Source organism: Ptiloglossa arizonensis, chromosome 11 (assembly GCF_051014685.1).
Source record: "Ptiloglossa arizonensis isolate GNS036 chromosome 11, iyPtiAriz1_principal, whole genome shotgun sequence".
Classification (NCBI taxonomy): domain Eukaryota; kingdom Metazoa; phylum Arthropoda; class Insecta; order Hymenoptera; family Colletidae; genus Ptiloglossa; species Ptiloglossa arizonensis.
In genome coordinates, this window is record NC_135058.1 from 7753294 (window position 1) to 7775766 (window position 22473).

At 43.8% G+C, this 22473-nt stretch overlaps 1 protein-coding gene across 1 annotated transcript in view; it reads left to right on the forward strand.

Moving 5' to 3' along the window:
- LOC143152661 (protein O-mannosyl-transferase TMTC1-like) overlaps positions 1–22473 on the forward strand; it is a 314611-nt gene that overhangs the window by 270673 nt on the left and 21465 nt on the right. The gene's annotated exons all lie outside the window — the stretch shown is intronic.

Below are 22473 nucleotides of genomic sequence, written 5' to 3' on the forward strand. Positions count from 1 at the left end.
AAGTTTCATCGAACAACCTATTACACTCTCGAAGCAAATTTCTGCTCCAAAACTCCGATACAAACTCTTCAAACCTTCATTTTACTAACAATTCTTCTTACCTTGTAAAAATTCCGTACGATCAACGGACAAATCGCGGACGATTCGCGCAGGTTACGATCGCCGGGACGCCGTTCGCGCTGCAATTTCAATAAACAAATTCCTCGGGAGCGCCACGTAAATCGCCACGGGACGAGAAAACACGAAGCTCGAAAGCCGAGACGGGCCCCGGTTCGCCGACGTTCATCACGATTGACGTTTATCGTCGTGAGATCTCGTCGAGTTGCAACCCCCAGTCACCCCTCTGTGCCCCGTGTTTCGTTCCCCAAACGCGTTCCGTTCGCCACGTTCAGCTCGTTGACGTTCCTGCGCGCACGACGAATTAGTTTTCGATCAACCAGCTCGAAATTTCCCCGAGGAGACATTCCGCGAAGTTTCCCGTTTCCGTTGGGACCTGCACACAGGCTAAGTAATTTAAAGTAGCCCGAGATTGACCCGGTCCGTGTGCCAGTAATAATTGAGCGCCGCTGGAAGAACGCGAAGTTCACCTGGCCGGTGCTTCACCTCGACCCGACGAGACGCTCGCCGACCGACCCCGTTGCGTCGCGACGCTCACCGGCTGTTATTGCATTCGCGAAAAGAATGGCTCGGGGTGTCTTGAGAATTGTCAGGGAGGAATGAAATAGGTGGACGGACGGGGAGAAATAGTACAATTCGTTTCGTTCTCCTCATCGTAGTCAATCGATGGAATGCTCCGTAAGATCGAACGATAGACGCGAGTTTTGTTTGCTTTTCATTCGCCCGGGAGTACTGGCCGTTTTTTCGAGAACGTACAGTTCCCTGTCCTCCGCGTCTCGTATCGTCGTCTCGATTTCCCCTTTCTTTTTTTATTCTTCGTAGGGGAACGGTGAAGAATCATTCAGATCGCGTACCTTCTCGCGTTGATCGTTATCGCGTACCTTCTCGTACCTCTCACTATCGAGATTCTTTTTTTCTTCTTCTTTTCTTTTTGAATGGCGGCTACTTAAAACGTCCTTTAATTCCATACACCTGTACGCGTGCACCAACTTGTCTCGTTCGAGCGAATGGAATATTCAGCGCGACGATCTTCCTGAAACGGGAAGATTGAATATTCATTATTGTCGTAGCCGATGTTTTCTTCGACAATATTGACGCTTTTAAGTTATAATCGCCCGAGCGAAAGATGTCGTTATCTTTCGGGTCGGGAATTCGTTGAAGGGTGCTCAAATTATTTACGATAACGTGTGCACGGAGAGAGGAGGAAGTTTGAGGAGGATACGGTGTTGAGCGAGTGGAATTAAAAAGATTGTGGGAGATTTTTGCACAGTTGTGGATATTACAAAGGCTGACTAAAGTGTCTGACCCAGTACGTCTGACCCAGTACGTCTGACCCAGTACGTCTGACCAGTATGTCTGACCCAGTACGTCTGACCCAGTACGTCTGACCCAGTACGTCTGACCCAATACGTTTGACAGCTTCTGTCTGACTTGGTACGTCTGAAACTCTTTATAATTGTTCTTGCTTTTACACTTTCCAGCAAGATTGAAGTATCGTTAATTTTTAGCGAAAACATTGTCGATATTTGAACTGCTGATTTTGCAAAAACAATTCCTACAGCAGTGTACTCAGGATTGTTTGAAAGGAGACAGTCTCCGCTTTCTCATTGCCGGATTTAATTTTCTCGAAGACGCTTCTATCCTCGGATACGGTGCAAGAAAGTGAAGATTCTCTTCTTCGAAAATTTTCCAATTCGAACAACTCCACAAAGTTTGGTAAATTCTTTTCGCAATTTATTTTACATTTAATTTGAAGGCAGAAACCTTTCCTTTGCAAAGAGTTGTCGAAAGATTGTGTACGATTTTTTATCGCCGATTTATCGCACTTTGAATGAGAAATGTACCGAGACAGTAGAGGTTTTTCTCTTTCAAACGAGGTACTGCTGTACGATTTTTTTTTCACAAAGTTTCAGAGGTTCAAATATCGTCAATTTGTTGGTCCAAAATTAACGTCCTCTCAATTTTTCCGCGAAGTGTATATTCGTGACTCTTCCAAACATTTAACGCTGCGACTGACAAATTGGGTGGAGAAAATATTTGGTTTTGTAGTAAGAACTGTAAAAAAATTGTAGTTGTTTCCTACCAAAACAGAGAGTTCCAAAAATGTAAACGTAGTAGCAGAAATAAATTCAACGGAGCTGCTAAAAAAAATTCGTACGACTGTTTGTTCTGTTTCACTTCCGTTACAGCCGGTTTTATTTTGTAGCATGTGTTAATCTTCGCAAAAACTGCCGCTAAAAATTGTCTAGGGCTTAGCAACGCAACGGGCTGTAACGATCGATGAAACATTATACGCGTGTAGTTAACCAGATCACGGACAAGATACGAAGCGTTATTCTATCGATAGTGTAATCGGTTATATTAGGTCAGTTAGAATCGAGGATTATTGAAAGCGTAAAAGTTCAGCAATTTAGTGAAAAGATCAAATTCTATTCAAGTTCGCCGTGGCCCGGAAATCCGCGTTAATTGCAAACTTCGGAAATATTCGCGCAGCATCGACGTTTCGATCAAAATTTTTTAATAACTTTTGCCGACTTGATGGCCTTCGTTCGTAAATAGCCATCCAAAACTCGAGACACCTTAGCCAACTCTAAACACAGCACTAACTATACTACAATGATAAAAATGACGCGAGTAACAAATCCGAAAGAATAAATTTTATCGTTTACATTTTCTAAAACGTCGATCCACGTTACGATAAAATTGAAGATATAGAATCCAAATTCAGCGGTAAAAATTTGTAAAAAGAAATTTCACCTCGGGATTTTGTATCGTGTAAACGAACGACTAATATTTACCTTCCTCGTAAAGATGCAATTTTTGAACAGAGCTTTATTCGCGCGAAACTTCCCTTGCTTATCGCGTCCCCGAACAAATAATTCCCACGCTCCAGAAATTTCCACGCAACGTAGAATTAAATACGACGCGGACGCCATTTGCATTGTTGCCATCGCGTATCACCGACGAACCAAATAGATATATCCCGGCGGAACTTTACACGGCCATTACGCGGCCTTATGTTTACGATGATGCATTATGCGATTGCAATTTTACGACGTCGCGCTTTTACTATTATCCCGAGCGCGGCATAAACCGCGCTAGGGTCCGCGTATAGATATACACGCGGAGCCGGTCGGTAAATCAAGCGGGAGGAAAATCTCCCGAACACGTTGATCCGCGATAAAAATTCCCGACGCTGTCGTCGGCACAGAGACGTTACTCCGCGATACTAATGCATCCGGTTTTATTGTTTATCGACCGGTTGACTCGCGATCGACTTAACCCTTCGGTCGTCGCGGGAGATATCGAGAGGAGCCGAGGCTCGTTCGCGCGTTGAAATTCAATTTTCTTATGGATAGGAAGAAGCGGAGAGCTTCGAAGTGCCGTTTCGGTGCGAGGAAGCGTAAAGTGTCGAGCGAAATTGGAAATTTTCTTTTCTTTTCTTTTTTTTTTTCTTTCTTTCTTCGAGTTACGGATGCAAACAAAAACGATCCCATCGTATCGCGAGAAAGACACTCCGCGAAATTCGGACTCGTGCGATCGCGGAGGAACGTGATCGATCGCGTACGAAAAACGAGGAGGAAAATTCTGGAGAGGAATCGATCTAATAGTCGAGCGATTCGAGGTAAACAAACGAAGACGTTGCGTTTGTAAATACTTCGTAGCCGTGTACAGGCTTTGGTCGGAATAAGTATGAAACATTGGTTAGGAGGCGAGTCTCGAGACATTTGTTTAACGGACTTGGACACTTTCTCTCGTGGACAATACTGCACGGAGTTTCTGAAATATGCGGCCAAACTTGGGGAATATATTCCACTCGTTGCAATGGTACGAAATGTTACATAAACAGGAGTCTGTAAATACTTCCTCTTTGAGTTACAGACCTCGAAAGTTGCACACGTTCTCGCATTAGAGAAGAGATTCCGTTATTCGAGGGGACTGTCGAGCATACGAATATTAGTTGCCGCTCGGATAGGATAGCGGCTTGTGAGCGGTTGCAGTTAGGCGTGGGATAAATTTACGGTATTATACCACGGTATAATAACTCACGGTATAAGTAATACACGGTGTAATTCGTTTACCGCGAGATACGGGATAATGAAGCGCCCGAAATGACAAGATGCGGCCGGAGGGCTGCTTCTGAACCTAACCCCGAACCAAACACGAAAAGTTCGGCAACGTTCACTAAAGACCGAGCGAGTTTTATTGTTTATCGATTGGCCGTTGCGCCATCGACTCGAGTCTTCCCAGTCTCGAGAGTCTCCACCGAGGGAAATAACGCGTCCAGAACCGGTTCGTCTTCGCTTCGAAATTCAATTTCCACGCGGATGGGAGGACGAAAACACCCAAGTGTTGTTCCAACGTGAAAAAATTGAGAGTAAGAAACGGAGTACGAAATTTTTTCGACGTCGTTTTCGTATAGAGATCTTAGAACGAGACACAGAACCGACGTAAGCGTGATCGACGCTATTATTCGTGGACGAAATTAGGTGAACTCATTTACCACGTGAACACTTTTCTTCGAACTAAACACGTCTAATCGCTATTCTCTGCGATTATTTTGAAACGTTGAGAAAAAACGCGATTCGTTCCAACAGATATTTATAACTCTTGTATCGAGTAACAAACGTTTCGCGATAAAATACGCTTCGAGTTTATAATAATCGAGGTTCGTTCGAACCTATGGGCGAGAATTGAACGCATTAAAGTGTGCTTCGTGAAATACTTTAAAATATCGAGCGGTAATACACGCATGCGTGAAACAATTCGATCGTAACGCATGGAAGGAAAAATGATTACTACACCGAAATTGATGAATCGATCGATCCCTCTGTCCGCGTCGATGGAACCGTGTGAAGTCAACATTAAGCATCAGCGTTGGTAACAAATGTATAGCGGCGATAGAGGATAATAGTAGGGCATCGTGGAAACAGTGTGGCCAATTCATTCACCGGCGTTTCCGGCGGATGAACAATACGTGTCTGCAGTACGTTCGCCGGTCTTTTCTACTATGGGCGCAGCCTCATTATTGTTCGCGAACGACAATGATCTATTTATTCGAAGCAACCCGTTTAAAGGAAGCACGATCGCTATTCGATAACAATCGTCGATCTTCCGCTAACTCGTTATTACGTTCCAGCTGAATTATTAGATCCACAAGAACATCGACTCGTAAATTTCATTTCAGTTTAGTGTATTGACAGAGCACACGTTACGTTTCGAAATATAGCATCACGACGCAATAGTAAACCGGTGACTGCGCCATATAATGGTTTCCAAATTTTTGGATAATTGTCGTTTAAAAAGTAGCAGCTTCGAATCGATGGAAAAACACTTCTACGATTGTTAAACTTTCTATCGACGTATCGATGGAAAGAGACGAGTTGTTTACATTCTCCTGAATTAAAAATTGTCTCCCATCGAGCTTGTATCGTACGTGTTCCTCGTTTTGGAGAATACCGCGCTAAGGGTTACGAAATTTACAACGAATGATCGGCGAATAAAATCGTGAAATTTCAGGAAACGTGGAATCTGGATATTCTCAATTTATGATTCCTAAAGCGCGATAACTTCGCACGGAACACCATTACAGAGCTATAATGGGGAATCGGATTTGCTATACGGTCGACAGTTCCTTCCTCTTCGTTCTTACTCTATCTCTCTCGGTTTCTGTCCCCGTATCCAGCTTTGTCGCTGCCTTAACTTTACGATCCGCTGCAACCATAAACTCGGTCTATCGAAAATTACGGGCGGGATATCCTGCAAGAACCGAACTACGTGGAACTGCCATTGAGCGAGTGCTCGCACGGCGCGAATATTGGCATCAAGGTGACGCTTATTGTCTACGTCCATTTGCGAAGTGAATAGACGGTATTTAATGGAATGGTACCGAACAAGTTTACTCACGGAAGAGTGAAACTTACGTGTACGTACCTGCACGATTCGCCCGGTACACCATGTCTGACGCAACACGATGCTCAGACTTGTGCCACTTAAACATTCAAGATCGTGTCAAGTGACTATCAATTTTTTTGCCACGAAAGTGTCGAATAAAAACAGAAAAGTAAGAACGATTGATCAGATTTCAGCTCGAATATTGAATTCAATTTCGTCTTCGTTTCGATCGCATCAATTATTCATACATTGCAATCGCTGTACGTGAAAGGATCGTGTACAACTTTCAGTCACGGTTCGATAATATTGAACCATCGGATATAAATGTACAGACGAGATGCAAAATAATACGTAACGAATATAAGACAAAATTATCTAATACTTATACGATAATAGAATTATACACGCACGAACGAATCGAACATCTTATATTCTTCCACTTGAGACACATCTGCGAACAATATTAAAACGATGTAAACAGTGATCACCGTAAATCCATGGAAATGATATATTTGACAAGGGATGACTTCTGAATCGCGAAAATTACTTTAATAACTCGCTAGAGCTGTCCAGGGCGAGGTGTCGCTAAAGAGAACAAACAAGCCCCGCATTTTCCAAAGGAAATTACGAGTCTCGACGATTTGTTACAACGGGTTCTCCGCCAAGTGCAGCTGTTTAGTTCAGTCTGTCTTGATACACGTAACAAGCCATTGCACCCCGAACGTGTTCCATCTCGCTGTCCGAAATACACTAGATGATTTACGAGCGGTCATTTGTCGCGTTGGCTATCTGGAAATTTTACGTAAACGGGAAGTCGACGAAACGCTACCGGGGCATTAAATAAATATTAAAGGAACACGGTAACCCTTATTCAAGAGCTGCGAGATGAGACGCGCGAAAGGGGTTGGCTGCTGGCTGGGATGCGGGTAACACACTACGCCATACTGAACCTCCTTCTTATAAACGAAGCGGGTTATTTATTATCCAATAAAGAGACGCTCCTGGTAGGCGACACCCTTGCGGGTACATTGCCAGGGTTGTATCCTCTGACGTGTAAATATCGAGGTTTCCTTGTGACACTCTCCGGAGACCGGTCGGACACGTCCCATCTTTCACTCTGCTTTTCGACAGCTTATATACCCTGCGTCAATTAGAAGAGTCTTCGAATCTTACCGGAGATTTAGTCGGACGAGGTAAAGAAAATTCGAACACAGTTGGAAGGAATAACGCGGAGAAGGGTACATTTAGAGTTCACTTTATCTAAGAATTTTTCAGAACAAGACAAATATTCTTTTTCAACTCGTGTATTTCACGAAATCTATTCTTTCCAATTGTGTAACTTTTTATTCGCTAATTTTCGAAAGATATCTTCGAGTTTATATTATTATTTATATATGACTTGTTCGTTTCACGAAAACTCTTGATATTATTTGTTTTGAAATTTTTTATCTAGGTTTTTATGTAGGTTTATGTAAACCTAAAGGTCTACTTTGACGGAGAAGTGTTGAGTCGACGCAATTATAAAGAAAGTTTTTACGATCAACAAAATAACTGTTTTCTTTTCGGTCTACAAACGCTAAGAACAAGAGAAGAAGATCGCAGAATATTGCATACTTGAATAAAATCCACTGTATTAATACCTAGCCACAAAATTATGCAGGGAAGTCGTCCGAAAGTGGAGTAAACTCGATTAAAAGTTATCTACCGCATCGATGCATAGAATAATAGACATTTTATGTAGAAGAACGGTGAACTGTTCAACTGGATTAGTAACTCGTTACGAGCCGGTGAATAAGAGACAAGATGGCGTCACGGTTCTTTCGAAATGAATTCGGGTACTCGGATCGATCGTTGTGGGACAATTATCGTTTCCAAATTCACGCGTTCGGTGTTGGGTGAATTTCCTCGTCATCGCGTCGTCATCCTAACCCAGAACACGTTGATATACGTAAATTGTATCAAACATCGCCGATACGTGACGTCAAGTACGGAAACGCAACGAACGTCTTATCACTTTCATAAATTCTCTCCCTTGTGTCTCTTTCTTTTCTCGAAGCTGTCAAACACACCGCAGAGTCTTCCGTGGCAGCCATCAAGACTTTCCATCATCTACCACCGCGAGTTCTCAACCAGACGTCGATTCCTTCGATAGAAATCCCTCGTCGTAACGTGTCGAATGTCCCTCCCCTCGTCATAGCCACTAGTCGACTGAACGATAACTGTATTCTTTCTTTGTGTTGACCGGCGCCCACTTTTACGGCCATTTGTCGGAGACCTACGGTTTTAGGCGGGTTTCTCCGAACCATCGATGCCAACGGCACACAGAGTTTTCGAATGGTGTAGGTTAGGGTTCGTTCGTTCAAGTCTCGAACGTGTCCAGCTCGACTTAAGTCGAACGATCGTAGCAGAACTCGTACTTCCTGCGTACACGGTCGCAATGGATAGACGTATTGACAAATCCGCTGGCAACTCTGGAAAATGCATCCTCTTTCGAGTCTTTCCTTCTATCGGAGCATATTCCATCGAGTATTTTCGGTAACCATTCAAGTATCATATTCGTCCTTTTGATACCGAGAGAACTTTACCTTTATTGCTCTTTAATATTTTTTCTACGATACTTCTCACGATTATTTCGAGCTTCGTAACATCGTTCCGAAAAGGACACGTTCCAAGTATTGACAGTTGGACGAAGTATGGTTACACAATGTTTGCTCCGTGCCCGATAAATTGTACTTATTTCTATCTACCTATTATCCGATCGTTTTTATCATTTATTTCCTCACGACTATATCGACGAGTCACCATCGCGTGATTGTCACGTACAGTGGAAAATATACGATAAAAATCTACAAAAGATACTTTTATACGTTTAAGTCGCGTCAACTGTTTCAATTCTTATCGATTGCTCTATTTCTGTCGATAGTTTTGGTTTCCTTTGATAGTGCACCAAGAATTTCAATATTCTCTCCGTTGAAGTTGTCTTTTAGCGTTCACGGAGAGATTTCAGTTTCGAGCAGTGTTGTGGCAAATGTTCAACCGTAGTTGTCGTGTCACACACCGAGTAAATCGGTGCGGGAGTTTCTGATATTGTGTATTATTGTTACTTGAGGGGATTGTAGACGCGCGGGCAGATTCAGCGAAAAGAGCGTCCGTTAATTAACGACCATTTCGCTAGAAACCATTGAAATATATCTCGAGTCCAATCTCATACTCTAGGAACTCTCATACTCAAACTCTAACTCTCTGGACGTAACTCGCTACTCTCTATCCTAAAATACCTAACTGGCTTTCTGTACTTGGTACACACACTCTCTCTTGTATTTTATTGACTCTAACGGTATAGCTTGGTAACTCCTTCTAAAAACGCAACTGGATATCCAAAAGACTCTCGTACTCGAGCTCGTAATTGGCGATCAGCACTTCAATTGTAATCTGTTCCACGAAACGTTGTTCTCGGCCATTTCGGTCTCGTTTTCTAACGAACAGCTCTCTCGTACCTGTAGTATACAATAGATTGCTCGATAAGTTTTGTCGTGCGATAAGAAACGGAGCCATTGGGTTCGTCGTTTTACTTTTCTAAAGACGATACTACCGTTTGACGAACACGTGTGAAGTTTCGCGCAGATCTGTCGACCGGTTCGTACATTTACAGTTGCTCGAAGTCGAAGTGTCTTAGTATTTTTTTTACAACGGAAAAACCAACAAAACTTACCGAACAATCCAGTATTATTCCCGGTGTACGATACATTATCAACTTACTTTACGAGTATGTCCAATAAAGACGTCAGAACACGCGATAACAGAATGGAACGCAAGAGGGAGGATCGATCGTTATCCGATCCAACAAGAATATTAATCTTTCTCTTTCGTTCGATCGACTCGGTTAATATTCCGCGAGTCGACGATTTAAATTTTTATACCGTAGATTTTATTATTCTATCGCGTTACGACTGTTCGATACTGCCGAGCATAGTAGGCGAAATCGTTTCATCAGCTCGAGGAGTGGGCAAAATATGCTCGTTTCGGTTACGTCTCTTATAATATCGTATATTCGCCGCGTTATATGCACCGTGGGCGTTAGTATCGTGCCTTTGTTCGACAAGATAAATTCTCTTCGTACGATAAATTTCGCTGCTTTCTCTCATTCATCCGCAAGCTCGTGAGCCCCTTCCGAGGCTCTACACGCCACGTTATCTCGAACAGTTTCGCCAATAATTCACCGCCAGACGGAAAAACAATGGCGAGCGTGAGTTCGCTCGCTCTCAAAAAAGTCACGTCGCCGGTTAAAGGGAACGACTTATTTCATCCGTTTCTGAGCTTGTGCTTCTTCCGTTTCAACGATGGTAACCCCCGTGCAACGCTCGCCTCGTGGACGAAACCACGTTGGAAAAAGTTCGATCGCATGACCGAAAGAAATCTCGGGACACGCTTTAATAGCCACAATTTCTTAAATTGCCCGCGGATGATCGTATCTCGCGGAAAGATTTCGTGTCAGTGGCCTTTATCGGCCCGTGTAAAAGAAAACGGGGGAGGGGGGCAACGGTGAAGGAACAGAGGGGGGCGAGGGGGGCCAAGAATGGAAAAAGTAGCCGTGTAGTCGGAAAGCTCGACAAAGCGGCTTTAATTAAAACTTTGTAGCGAGATAGCCCCGGGATATTTTCGGGGGCGAGCGTAAGCAATCTGAACTTAAGAGAAAAGGTCGAAGTTCTCGATAATGCTTCCAGCCAGACCTCGAGATATGAACATTGAAGGTCGAATTGGGTCTGGTAACTCGCGAGGAGGAATAGAACACGTCAGTCATCTGTCGAGAACAGCGAAAGCTTCGATCGATCGCAACCACGTTTGTCTTCGTCCTCTTTCTGCTTAATAAAACGGAACCGTCCCAATTTCGAACGATTTACGATTCGTGTACACGCTGTCTGGCCACAATGGTTTTTAACGACACAGCGTGTTTTTCATTACGGGGTTAATTGTTAACCGAGCTCGTCCTTTGTCCTTTGTCCCGTCTAGCGGAAACTGTCACGGGTAATATTCTGGAAAGTTTCCAAATCGTGCATAAGAGACGCGGGTGATATTCTCTTAATGCTACCAAACGGAACGATGCACGTGGTTTTGGGTAATTTGTATAGTTTACAAATAAACGATTTCGAGTACATTCGAACGAGCGTTACTACCGCTCGAAAGTAGCACGCTTCGATCATCAGTGGAAATAAATCTTCTTTATACGCGTGTGGTTGCTTCATTTAGAAAATTACACTCTCGTGTGAAAAGTACATTACCTAGATACGATGTAAGTTAAAAATTGTGTGTCGTAAATATTCTTTAGGAAAACACGAAAAGTTTACAAACTTCTCTGTCGCGAGGGAACACGACGTATCGAGTTTGATCGTTTTCTAGAATACGAGATTAGTTCGCGAGGAAAGATTATTCCAAGTGGAAAGAAAATTATAATTCTTATTTGAAATCGTACTTGAATAATTGATGTACGTATGAAAAAGTGTACATTTAAAAACGGAGACTCAAATTTTTGATTATGTATAGTTTTGTAAATGAAGTTCAAGGGGTTCTTGCAAATGCTCGCAACGAGATAGTTCGAGTTGAACACCAAGGGTGTACTAACGAGTAAAGCTGGGCAAGATTGGAATCGTAACGATGGGTAACGCATTGTCAAAAATACCGACAGCTCTGTGCCATTGAAGATCATCTCGAAGCGGCGGAAGAAAAGAGAGAGTTCGTTGTTAAAGTTTCGGCTCCTCGAGTTCTTGTTGGCGCGCTTGAGCTCGCATGAACTTCCAAGCGGGTTGCGTAACTGCAGTCGATTGATTTTCTCTCAACTCGATCTCAAGTTATTCTCCTGAACGTGCTACGCATCTCGAGGATCTTTCGAGAGAGAGAGAGAGAGAGAGAGAGAAAGAGAGAGCGTTATGAGAAAGTTTAACGAAGATGTTAAATTAACTGCTGGAATGCTAAAAGTTCAGCGACTCGGGTCCCGCGTTTTTGTTTGCAGGTTAAGGCTCGCATAATTCCCATGTACATAAGAAGAACGATCGAACGAAACACGTAAGTTATCGTATAAATCGAAATCGCATCGAATCGTTTACAAAGGAAATTAAAGCGATCGTACATCGAAATAATTGGTAGCGATTTAATTTCGCGATATTACTTTATCGAAGAGTGAGCTATTATTTGCCGATAACGGATTATGTTAATTGTTGTACGCGAGTTGCACGACAATGTATTCTCTACCCGACGCGCGTTATTGAAATACTATTTGCTCAAAGACGCACTGCGATCAAATAAATTGCTTCGATTGGGCAACGCTCCTCGATATTTACAGTTCGTTGAAGTAAGATTCTCCTCAAGTATTCCACTGAATTTATCGACAGAACGATAAAAAGGAGCCTTTAATATTCTTACCGATCGTAACTTCCACTGGAAGTGTTAATTGAGAGGTACGCCTAAATACATCAATGTTATTTTACCGTATCCGTGAAAGGGAACTTTTGGTAAGAAAGTACGACTCGAACGGCAATGTTGTACCATTTACCACAAGGAAAAAGATGCGAAAAGTATTTTACCCGGAGTTTTCGTTTCAACGGTAGTTAGTCGTCTCTAATTGAACTTATTAAGAAAGTCTTTCAAGCGGTCCCGATTTTCTGCCTTCGAACGGTTCTCGAGAACCCGCCTGGTTTCTTTCCCTTCTATTTTAAGCTCATTGGGCGAGTACTCGCGTTTATTTAAAACGGAGGATTCGTTTTACCGAAACTTCACGGTTCTTTTTCTTTTTCTTTTCAATCGTCCCGTTTCACGAGCCGATATTTCGATTCAATTTTTTCCTCTCGCTAAGTTCGCTTCGATAATTTTCAAATATCCACGATCAACGACGATCGGTTAAACAGAGACTGCTCTAGAACCGACTCGATTCTCCGACATTCTTACGATACTCCGTGGGAACGAAACGGTATTCGTAGATTGGCCCGAATCACGTCTCGGATTGCTTTTTACGAAACTCGTTAAAACTTGCGACCTTTCAGAGCCAGCGGATCCAGAATCCAAATGATCGGACTTTACGACGGGTGGGCTACAAAACTGGAAGCGGAATTCGGGGCACAACCGGAAACGGAGTGATTCTTCGCGAATGAAACCGCGGTAGCAACGTTTTTGCGCCAGAAGGCTTAGTTTACGAAACGATCGATCGATCTCGGTAAATTCATCGTATACGGCCGCGATCGAGTACGTTTGACCAACGTGTCCGACCATGGCTCGTTATTTCCACTTGCGTCGATGTTTGTAAACATTGACGGTGGGCACGATGTAATCCGTTTAAAGGGCTTCTAACCGGTAGGAGGATAACGAGATCGACGTGGAAACGGATATCAGATACCACCGTCAATAATTGCGTACAACGGTGCGCAAGTAGAAATAACCCGGGAACGGGTTAGACGCGTTTCCGAAATCGTACCCTCGTATCACGCGTGCTCGACGAACGCGTTGGGATCGATTTTGCGCGAAAACGGATCCCCTCGCTCTCACGGAAATTTTATTCCCCGCGTTCCACCTATTTTCGAACGAGGAATCACCGTCGTCTCCTCGTTCGCGCCGCAAATTACGGTAACACACTCCGCAAACACACGAATTGAATCTACCGTTCCGCGTGTAAAAATTCCCGCGCGTGTTCCAACACCGGGATCTCGTTCCACCGGAGACTCGAACAAAGTAACGAGGGACGTTTAAGCGATATTTCCGGGTCAAGAGCCGACCCACCGCCCCCCTTCCGTAACGTCCGACCTTTTAATTTTTAACACGGTACACTCGCCGTGTCTCGAATGAACCGTGTATTTCTATGCAAAGTTCTCCGCCGGGTTCTCAATTACCAACGCAACCGTTCTTCCGTCGGTTCCCTCGCCGCGTTCCGGACGCGCATTCGTTTTCTCAGCGTTCCCGGGGATCGCGTTTTATCCCCGTCGGAAGAGGGAACGCGTTTCCGCGGAATCCTCTCCTCGAGTGATACAAAACGCGTCGCGAGCTGGCTGACTGCGACCACCGTCTACGGAAAGTGTATCTTCCCTTTCGAGACGCCGAAAGGGCCCTTCCAGAGCCCCTTGGCCCTCCCCGTTCGTACCGTAACGCGATAAAACGATAGTTCGCGCTTCACGCATTGCGTCCTGAAAACTCGATTCCCTCTTACCCCCGATTCCCCGTTTCTCGTATTCCCGTCGCGCGATCCCCCCGAGCGGAATTTCCCGTTTCCACGAGACGGGAGCGACCCGTCGAACGTTTCACGCGATTAAGAAAATTGAATCGCGAAGAAACGCTTACATCGCTCGCGAAATCGTCGCGCGGAGATGGAAGTGCTTTCGTATTCGGCGTTGATTTAACCGTTATCCGTATTTCACGAGAAAAAAACCCTCACTTTCGTGCACGTATCGACGTTTCCTCGAGACTTATCGACGTATCTCGTCATCCAGGATTGTTTTTTTTTCTTTTTGTTACACCGGCCCGGTCGCGTTGCATCGAACGATCGTACGATGACAGAAGTTGTAATCAGCGGACCCGCTTATCCCGTCCATTTATCCAGCTAGGGCGCGTATCGTGGAAACTTTGGTTTCAGATTCATTCAACGATAATATTAACGGGTTTCGTGACGGCGCAGTTCGATCCACGCGTTACGAATAACCGCGACGTTTCGACTCCATTGATATTTATAGTTCGCGATCATCGGCTCGGGAAATTCCACTCGATTCTCACCACGGGGAGGAAATTACCGTCTCCGTTCTCTACCGGGTGGTCACGCGCAATTGGAACAAGTTTCTTCTCGGATTTGGAATCGCGAACAGAAAGAAAAAATTGCCAAGGAAAAGTACGAACGATTTCGAGGAAGAACTGTATTTTCAGAACCGTGTTTTTTCTCTACAAATGCAACGATGAAAGCTGCATTTTACAGTTGCATCCGTTTCTTCTCTTTTTTCCCCCCCTCCCCGTTTTAAAAATGGAAACGTATATTTTCGTTCGCATAGTGAAATCCCGTCCCCGTCGTTCCACGCGAAAAAGTATCAGAGTGATGAAACGGTCGAAAAAAGAGTATCGGTGAAATATTTTAAATAAATGTCCTCGTTGATGGTTAAACGCGTCGTGCACCGTGTTTCGGGCTCTTTTGTAACGAAGACGTTCGTCTTATTTCACGATGGAATTCTTTTTTCGACCAGTGTACTCCGATAACTTTTCGCTCGAAGAGGACTCGATCCGTGCGAACAATATATACGCGCGTTTTCATTCGAGAAAATGGCGCAATTGTAAAACTGCGCACGAGTGTACACATGGTTGCACTTGCGAAAAAAATATTACCCTGGAAATATACTACTCCGTGGAACAGTTCGTATTTTTCTTTCGACATTTTGTTCTAATTGTAATAGACAAAAAAATAAAAAAGGAAAGACTTTCAGTTACCACTCTGTGTAAATTGTCATCGAGGGATCTATTGTGCGTGCACGGTGCACGTGTATTCAACCTAAGCGTGATCAACGAACCGATAAAGGAAAAGGAGAAACCGCCTATTCGATACTCGATACGAACGGCTTTGAGACGAGCGAATCCATCGAGGATTTTCTTAATACTTATTCGCTGACAACGCGAACCTTCGACGCCGTGATCGGTGATACGGGTCCGAAACCACCCTCAATTAAGGGGGTACGTACCTTTACGAGGATACCTCTCTTCCTCGAGGGAGTAAAAAGCACAGAAAGGTATCAGCTATGGTCTGGAAATAAGTAGTTAAACGTAAGTTCGCATTAGAAGTAAAAGATCTCGAACTAATAAATTTGTCGCGTGAAACTTTAAACGTGTTTGAAACTCACTTTCTGGAGACTGTCTGCACGATACTCTGACGATTTGTAATTTTTTTCTCTCGAAATTTGGTCTACGTATAGCCTATCGAGTCATTTTTTGATTTTTAATTTTTCAAATTGTTATTTACAGTGGAATCGCAGCAATTTTTCAAAGTAATCTACGTCTCCTTTCCAATCAAACGAAAAGTTCTTTAAAAATACTTTCTCGAAGCAGTACCTTCTCTCACCGATACAGAGGTACGGTACGTGGTTGTTAATAACCTGGAGAGGGTTGATGCGTCCTTAAACGCTAAACTAAACAAAAAAAAAGGTACGCTACCCTCTTCGATCTTAACGTTCGGGTACAAGCAGATCCGACAATAGATGGGAGATCCGATGGGATTCGGATAAATCGCTGTCTCTGTTTTTCTTTTTTCTTTTTCTCGCGGCACGACGTATCGCACGAAACGTCAAAAATATGTACGCTCCGCTTGGAAATATTTCGACGCCCGTCGGGAATCAATATCGCGTGTTCCACGGTCGACTTAAATATAAATGAAAACCCTTCGAGGAGCCGAAATAACGAAAGTGGAGAAAGAAGTGAGACGAAACTAGGAGAAAAAGGAAAGAACGAAGAAAGACACGCGCGATCCATCCGGTGCGCGCGACGAATAAAACGGATTCGCCGCGGGAGCGTGAACATGCATCACAGACGCGATAGAATACCGACTCGGATTATACTTTTCTTTTTCGTACGGCGACGATCCACTCGCGTCGGATTTTCTTTCTGTCCCTTTTATCCGCTTTCTTCATTCCGGCGTGTAACTCTCGCGCGAATCCTATCTCCGTATTTTTCTTCGATCTCGACGCTCCCTTATTGAGCTCTCGCAGCCAATCCCAGCGGACCAGTTACACCGTTACGAAGCAACTATCCTCGGGTATATCCGATGCCCCTCCACACCCCGTACCCCTTGAATTGTCTCCAGTTTTTCTCCCCGTTTCCCCTTATACACCCTCCGTCTCTAATATTCTACGGCGTTACGGCGACCCGTGTGTTGCCACCGCCAATGGCCTCCTTAATATCGAATATTACGCGATAAGACCGCGCCATTCCTGCCGTCGTCTCGACGAAGTCAATTTGCCGTTACAGATGTCACGGGACTTCGAGATACGCTCGGGGGGTTTCACGGTGGTTTCTTCCCGCGGTTCCCGATCTAACACGATTTTTTCCTAACCGACCGACAGCGTAATTTAGGATCCGGTGTCCCGATGACAGATGTTACCGCGTCGCGCTCCAACGGAGCGAAATCCGAGATCGTTTTCCGCGGGGTGGTTCGCGAGAAAAGAAGTATTCGTTCGTCTCGGCTCGCGTTAACGGTGTCTTCCGATTCGCAACTTCGGGAAAATTGTCGGTCGATATTTTCTGGCTGCTTCGATCCGACTTTGAGAATTTAGAGTCTTCGAAAATTGAATTATTTTGTAATTATAGTTTATACGGTAGAAGTGGAATTCTTTGACCACGATCGGAGTACGTAGACACTCGGATTAGATTCGATGCGAGGGAACGAATTTACCGTACGATCGTACATTTTTATTCTTCCAATGAAAGACAATTGAATAGATTTACAATCGTGCAACGAAATGTCGTAATATTCATATTCGAGTATTAAGTATGAACAAATGTGCAGTGTGTGTGCATTGTTAGGTGAAAAGAAACTTCAGATTTAGTATTAAACTTATTTTATTCTCGATTTATTACGTACGTTATTCCATTATTAACAAACAATTATTGAGACACCTATCCAAGTCGATCTTGTGCGTTGAACGTCTATAAACGCGAGAATATAAAGTCCAGAGAAACGAGTTTTAAATATATTTTGGTAACCGGTTGTACCTTTCGGTTTTGAATTTTTCATTTCTTTTTTCTTTTAGGATCTCGAATCGTAACGAATTGTTCGTCAATTTAACCGTCACGCGACCGATGAAACCGAAACAATTTACACCGTGGATTACGATCGCGTTAATGCAAGCTTTCAGCGCTCGAAATTCTCTATTCCGGAGAGGAACAGCGGATTTCGGATACGTAAATTCTGTTTTCCCGTATGAAAGCTCGACGCTGTAGCTGACTGCGTGCCGCGTCGAGAGGGTCGAAAGGGTGCCAGTGACATTTTATTAAGTACAGAGTTTCATGCTTAGAAGCAATTTAGACGTATACCGCGGGGCAGAAGTTTCATGTCGGCTTTCAGTGTGCCGTGGAAAATTATTCGAATCTTGGATGTCTGAGGTGGGGGAGAGTTTGGGGAACGATGATTTAAACTGGTCTCATTTTGGACCAGTTACTCGTGCCTTCTGTTCGCGAGTTTCTTCGCTTTGTAATTATGTATCGTCGTCTGAGCTCGTTTTAATGTGACGCTTCATTATAGGGGAGTGCTTCTTTGAAAGCGAAGAAAGAGAAACGGGAAGAGTTCTATTTAGATTTAATTAAAACGATCGATCCTTTCGAACCGGTGATCAAATTATACGACTCGTTAAATTGTTTCAGTAATTTTATCCGGGTCCGAGTTCAACGCGCAACGAACAGCCTCGCATTTAATTATTTCTGGATTCCATAACTTCGCGTACGCAAAGTAATTCGTTCGAAATGTATTCTTAACGGGCGGTGGTTAGATTCGAACGAAATTGCGAAAAGCGCGCTAATATCGACATTATTTTATCTCAAAGAGGTCGCGAGAAGTGTTCCCTGGTTATAAATATATTGCGCCGCGGTTTTACGAAACGAAAGGAAACAAGTAATGCTAAAAAGTATTTTGCGGGTACGGGGCGCAAATTCGTGAAAAGCCGACGAAATTGAAAAAAATAATCGAGGGCTCTGATTTTACCGCGCAATAACGTGATCTTCCACAAAGGATTGTAAACAAAAACGCTATTGGAGCTCGAAGTTTTTCATCGCTCTGTATACCTATTCACTCGAAGGATTAACAAATATTGAAACATTTGCATCTCTTTTCGAATTTATTAAAATAGTAAAATATTCATTTTTGTTTCAACGTACGAACCTTTGTATTTCTATAAAACCGTGATTACATTCCGGATGAACGTTGCGTTGAAACGTGTAAAAATAATTTTACGTCTTTCGCTTAAAATCGAAGATTTCACTTTCGTGATCGCGAAACGTCGCGAATTTTCCTCGTCCTTCGAGTATTACACGGAAGAAAGTTCAAATCGATTTTCCTCCTCTTTTTTTTCTCGACGAAAAAATCAAGTTCCCAAAAGTACGCCAGTTTCACGCAGAAATATAATATTGCTCTTTAATCCTCGCGCGATGTTACTTCAAATTGCGCAACTTCGAAGAATCACTGTCAGAATATATATTCCCAGCCGGAAGTTACGAAACTTTTGTCAGGGCGGGTTTCCCGTGGTAATATATTTTCGCTAACTACGTTACTTTCTGAATTTGCTTCGGAGCTTGAAAAGTAGCGAAATTAACCGATGGCAAACCCGTCATTTTAAATCTTCGCGGACGGTTGTTAACTATTTTCGGAAAATCGAATTTTCTTTTGACCGCGCGCGCTCGCACAGGGCTCCATTAGGAAACCCGGTTCCGAAGGTAACAAAGGGCCGTTTCCTTTTTCTCGCATTTTCGTACAGTCCTCGAATAATTTTATAAAGCAGGTCTCGTTACACACCGTTACGTTCCAAAATGGCGATACACGGGAAAGAAAATTTGTTAACGCGATTACTCACGATGCTCCAAAAAATTCCTTTCGATTGATTCATCTACCATCGAAGTTACACAATCGCAGGAACATATCTTTCTCGTGTCGTGTATCTACTATTTATCTCGAGCGTGAACATTTTTTTTACAGGGACAGCGTGTCCCAAAAAGTTACATCGGTGGTATATACTTTAAAACTGTACGCCAAACTTTCAAGTCGTTTCTCTCTGAAAAATATTTGTCCAGCTCGTCGATGTAAAACATCTTGGTTACGAATAACTCGAATAACTCGATACACCCTTGACACTTCGTACCCCCGAATCTCTCTTACAGAAAGTAACTTGGACAAAAGTTTCTTCCATACTTAAAAAACAAATCTGCACTAATTCGAATCTTAAATGAATATACACATACACGATATAAAATGAACATTATCGAACTAATATAGTTCGATACTAATATTGACACTTCGTACCCCTGAATCTCTCTTACAGAAAGTAACTTGGACAAAAGTTTCTTTCACACTTAAGAAACAAATCTGCACTAATTCGAATCTTAAATGAATATACACGTACACGATATAAAATGAACATTATCGAACTAATGTATCCCCAAAATATTCAACGTTTGATACCGCGAACTAGACACGCCCCTCGAACGAAGGAAGAAGCTTCCGCGAGACGTAATTTCCGGCGGGAAGCACGGGCGCGCGCTATTTTGCCCGAAGGAATTAACTAATTTACCAGCTCTTGCAGCGTTCACCTTTTATTTGTCGAGAGTGACGCATGTATGTACGTAATCCTTAAATCCTTGTCCGCGAAGTTGCGCCGAAACCGCGTTCGCTACCGCGCTTTGTCACTGTCACGTGATTCATAGTCCGTTACTCCGGCGGTAGTTTTCCTTTTTTCGTCGTAGAAACTGGAACAATTTCGTCCACCGCGAGGCGCAGCTGGAAACCATGCAGCGGTCGAGCACGACGGGGTAGAGTGACCTCTTATTGACCCTGGACGATGGTCGCGGCTCGTTAGCCATCCGTACCTACGTCGAGCACGAGCTTTCGCACGACCGCGTTAATTAACTCGCTGCCACGCTCGCCGCCCGAAAATACTGTTTTGATGCTATTCGCAAATTATCTGGTCAAACGATAGGGGAAGTACGCTGGAAACGCGCGCGCCCATTGAGAACGGCGTAACGCGACGGTACCGAGTGCTCCCGACGAGATAATCATCGTGATTCCGAGCTATAGTCTGCGGCCAATATTACGCATGTGTTACGTATCGGGGTTTATTTCAATGTTCCCATTATTTCCAGTTGCTCGGGAAGGATTCGTCCACGGTTCGTCGATCCGTTGCGACCGACGAACGATTACGCTCTCGACGATAGCGATGCGAAATCTCGCGTTATACGAACCGTGGCGGGTACAGGGGAGAGATAAACGCGTCGAAAAGCGAAAGAGGATTCGATGACGGGACCGGTCGAAGCTTGGTTAATTACGGAAATAAAATTAATATAGATTTGTGTTCGAGAAACGTGGTATACGTCTGGCTATTACCACTGCGAATGATCGAAGGATGGTCCAGTGTTGCATCGATCGTTAATCGTTGATAAGAGTGACTTTTATTGCAAGAAGTGTCTTGCTATAGATTGGTACGAATGCAATGAAAAGGTATATGAATAGTATGATCAAACTATGTTTGATCTGAACACGGTAAGAGGCAGTCGACGCTGTGTTAAACGCATTATGAAATATTTTAGTCGCCCGATTGTCCCCAAAATTTTGAATTATTCCCAAATTGTGGACCTTGTGTGGTTCAATCTCGAATTCGAAGAGTGCGGTGCAAACAGCTCCGAAATTGCGAGACTCGTGGATCAATCTATAGAAAACTTCCGACTCGTGAGATCAGATACAGACTATGTACTGATTCTATGTTCTACACAATTTCGGAACTGTGGGACACAATATACGTCTCACGACTATTTTTATTTTACAAGATACCTAGTCTAAGCGTGTTCACAAATGCTAGTTGTGGAGAGATCTAGGAGTATGAAGGATCTCGGCCACTATCTCGCTACCAAAGCGAGTGTACTGAGATCTTTAGGAAATCCTTAAAGGATCGCCAATAAAGTCAAGAGCTTCGAAAGTTACGGGTACGTCGGTACAATCTATCGAATCTCAGAAGCCGGAAGCAATCTGCATCGGGTCCTACGTGCATAGAATAATTCGCTTCGTATCGCGATGACTGCGATGTTATCGGTACCGTATCCTACGTGTCCTGTTATCGTATGTATCGAGTGTGCCATTAATCTGACTCCATCTGTACCGATAGTGGCGGATCCAGACACGTCTGTATCGCGTCCCACTTATCTGTTATCATCTGCATCGAGTGCCACTGGACTCAACCTCGTCTGTACCGATACCAACCGATCCTAGCATGTGTACATCGTGTCTCGCGAATACATGGTCGTCTGTGTCGTGTCTCGCGAATTCGTAGCTCTTTTTATCGCGTCTCAAGAATCCTACGCAACCCGCGCGACCTTCCACGGATGCAACTTCGGTCAAATCGAATCCTACGAATCTCGAAGCTTTTGTTTCGATCGTGACGGGTCCAGTGTCGCCTGTACCGTCTTCCATGAGCCATAAGTTCTCCATTTCAGGTGTTTCGTGTATACATCCCACGTGTCCAGTGTCCCTTGTCTCGTATATTGGTTACCTTACGCGTTGAACCAGCTAGAGCTCGTATTTACTCTTTTCGGGGCACGTGTATAATTCCTGGGAACGAACGCGACCGTACGGTTGAGAAACGAGTCTACCAAGAGCTCGATAGAAAATTTAAGAAAGTCCACGTCCAGATTGTAGACACGTTTGTCGAGAAACAGGGATCGCTGTTCGTGTTTCGAGTTCCTTCCAGTCGTCCAAATCGA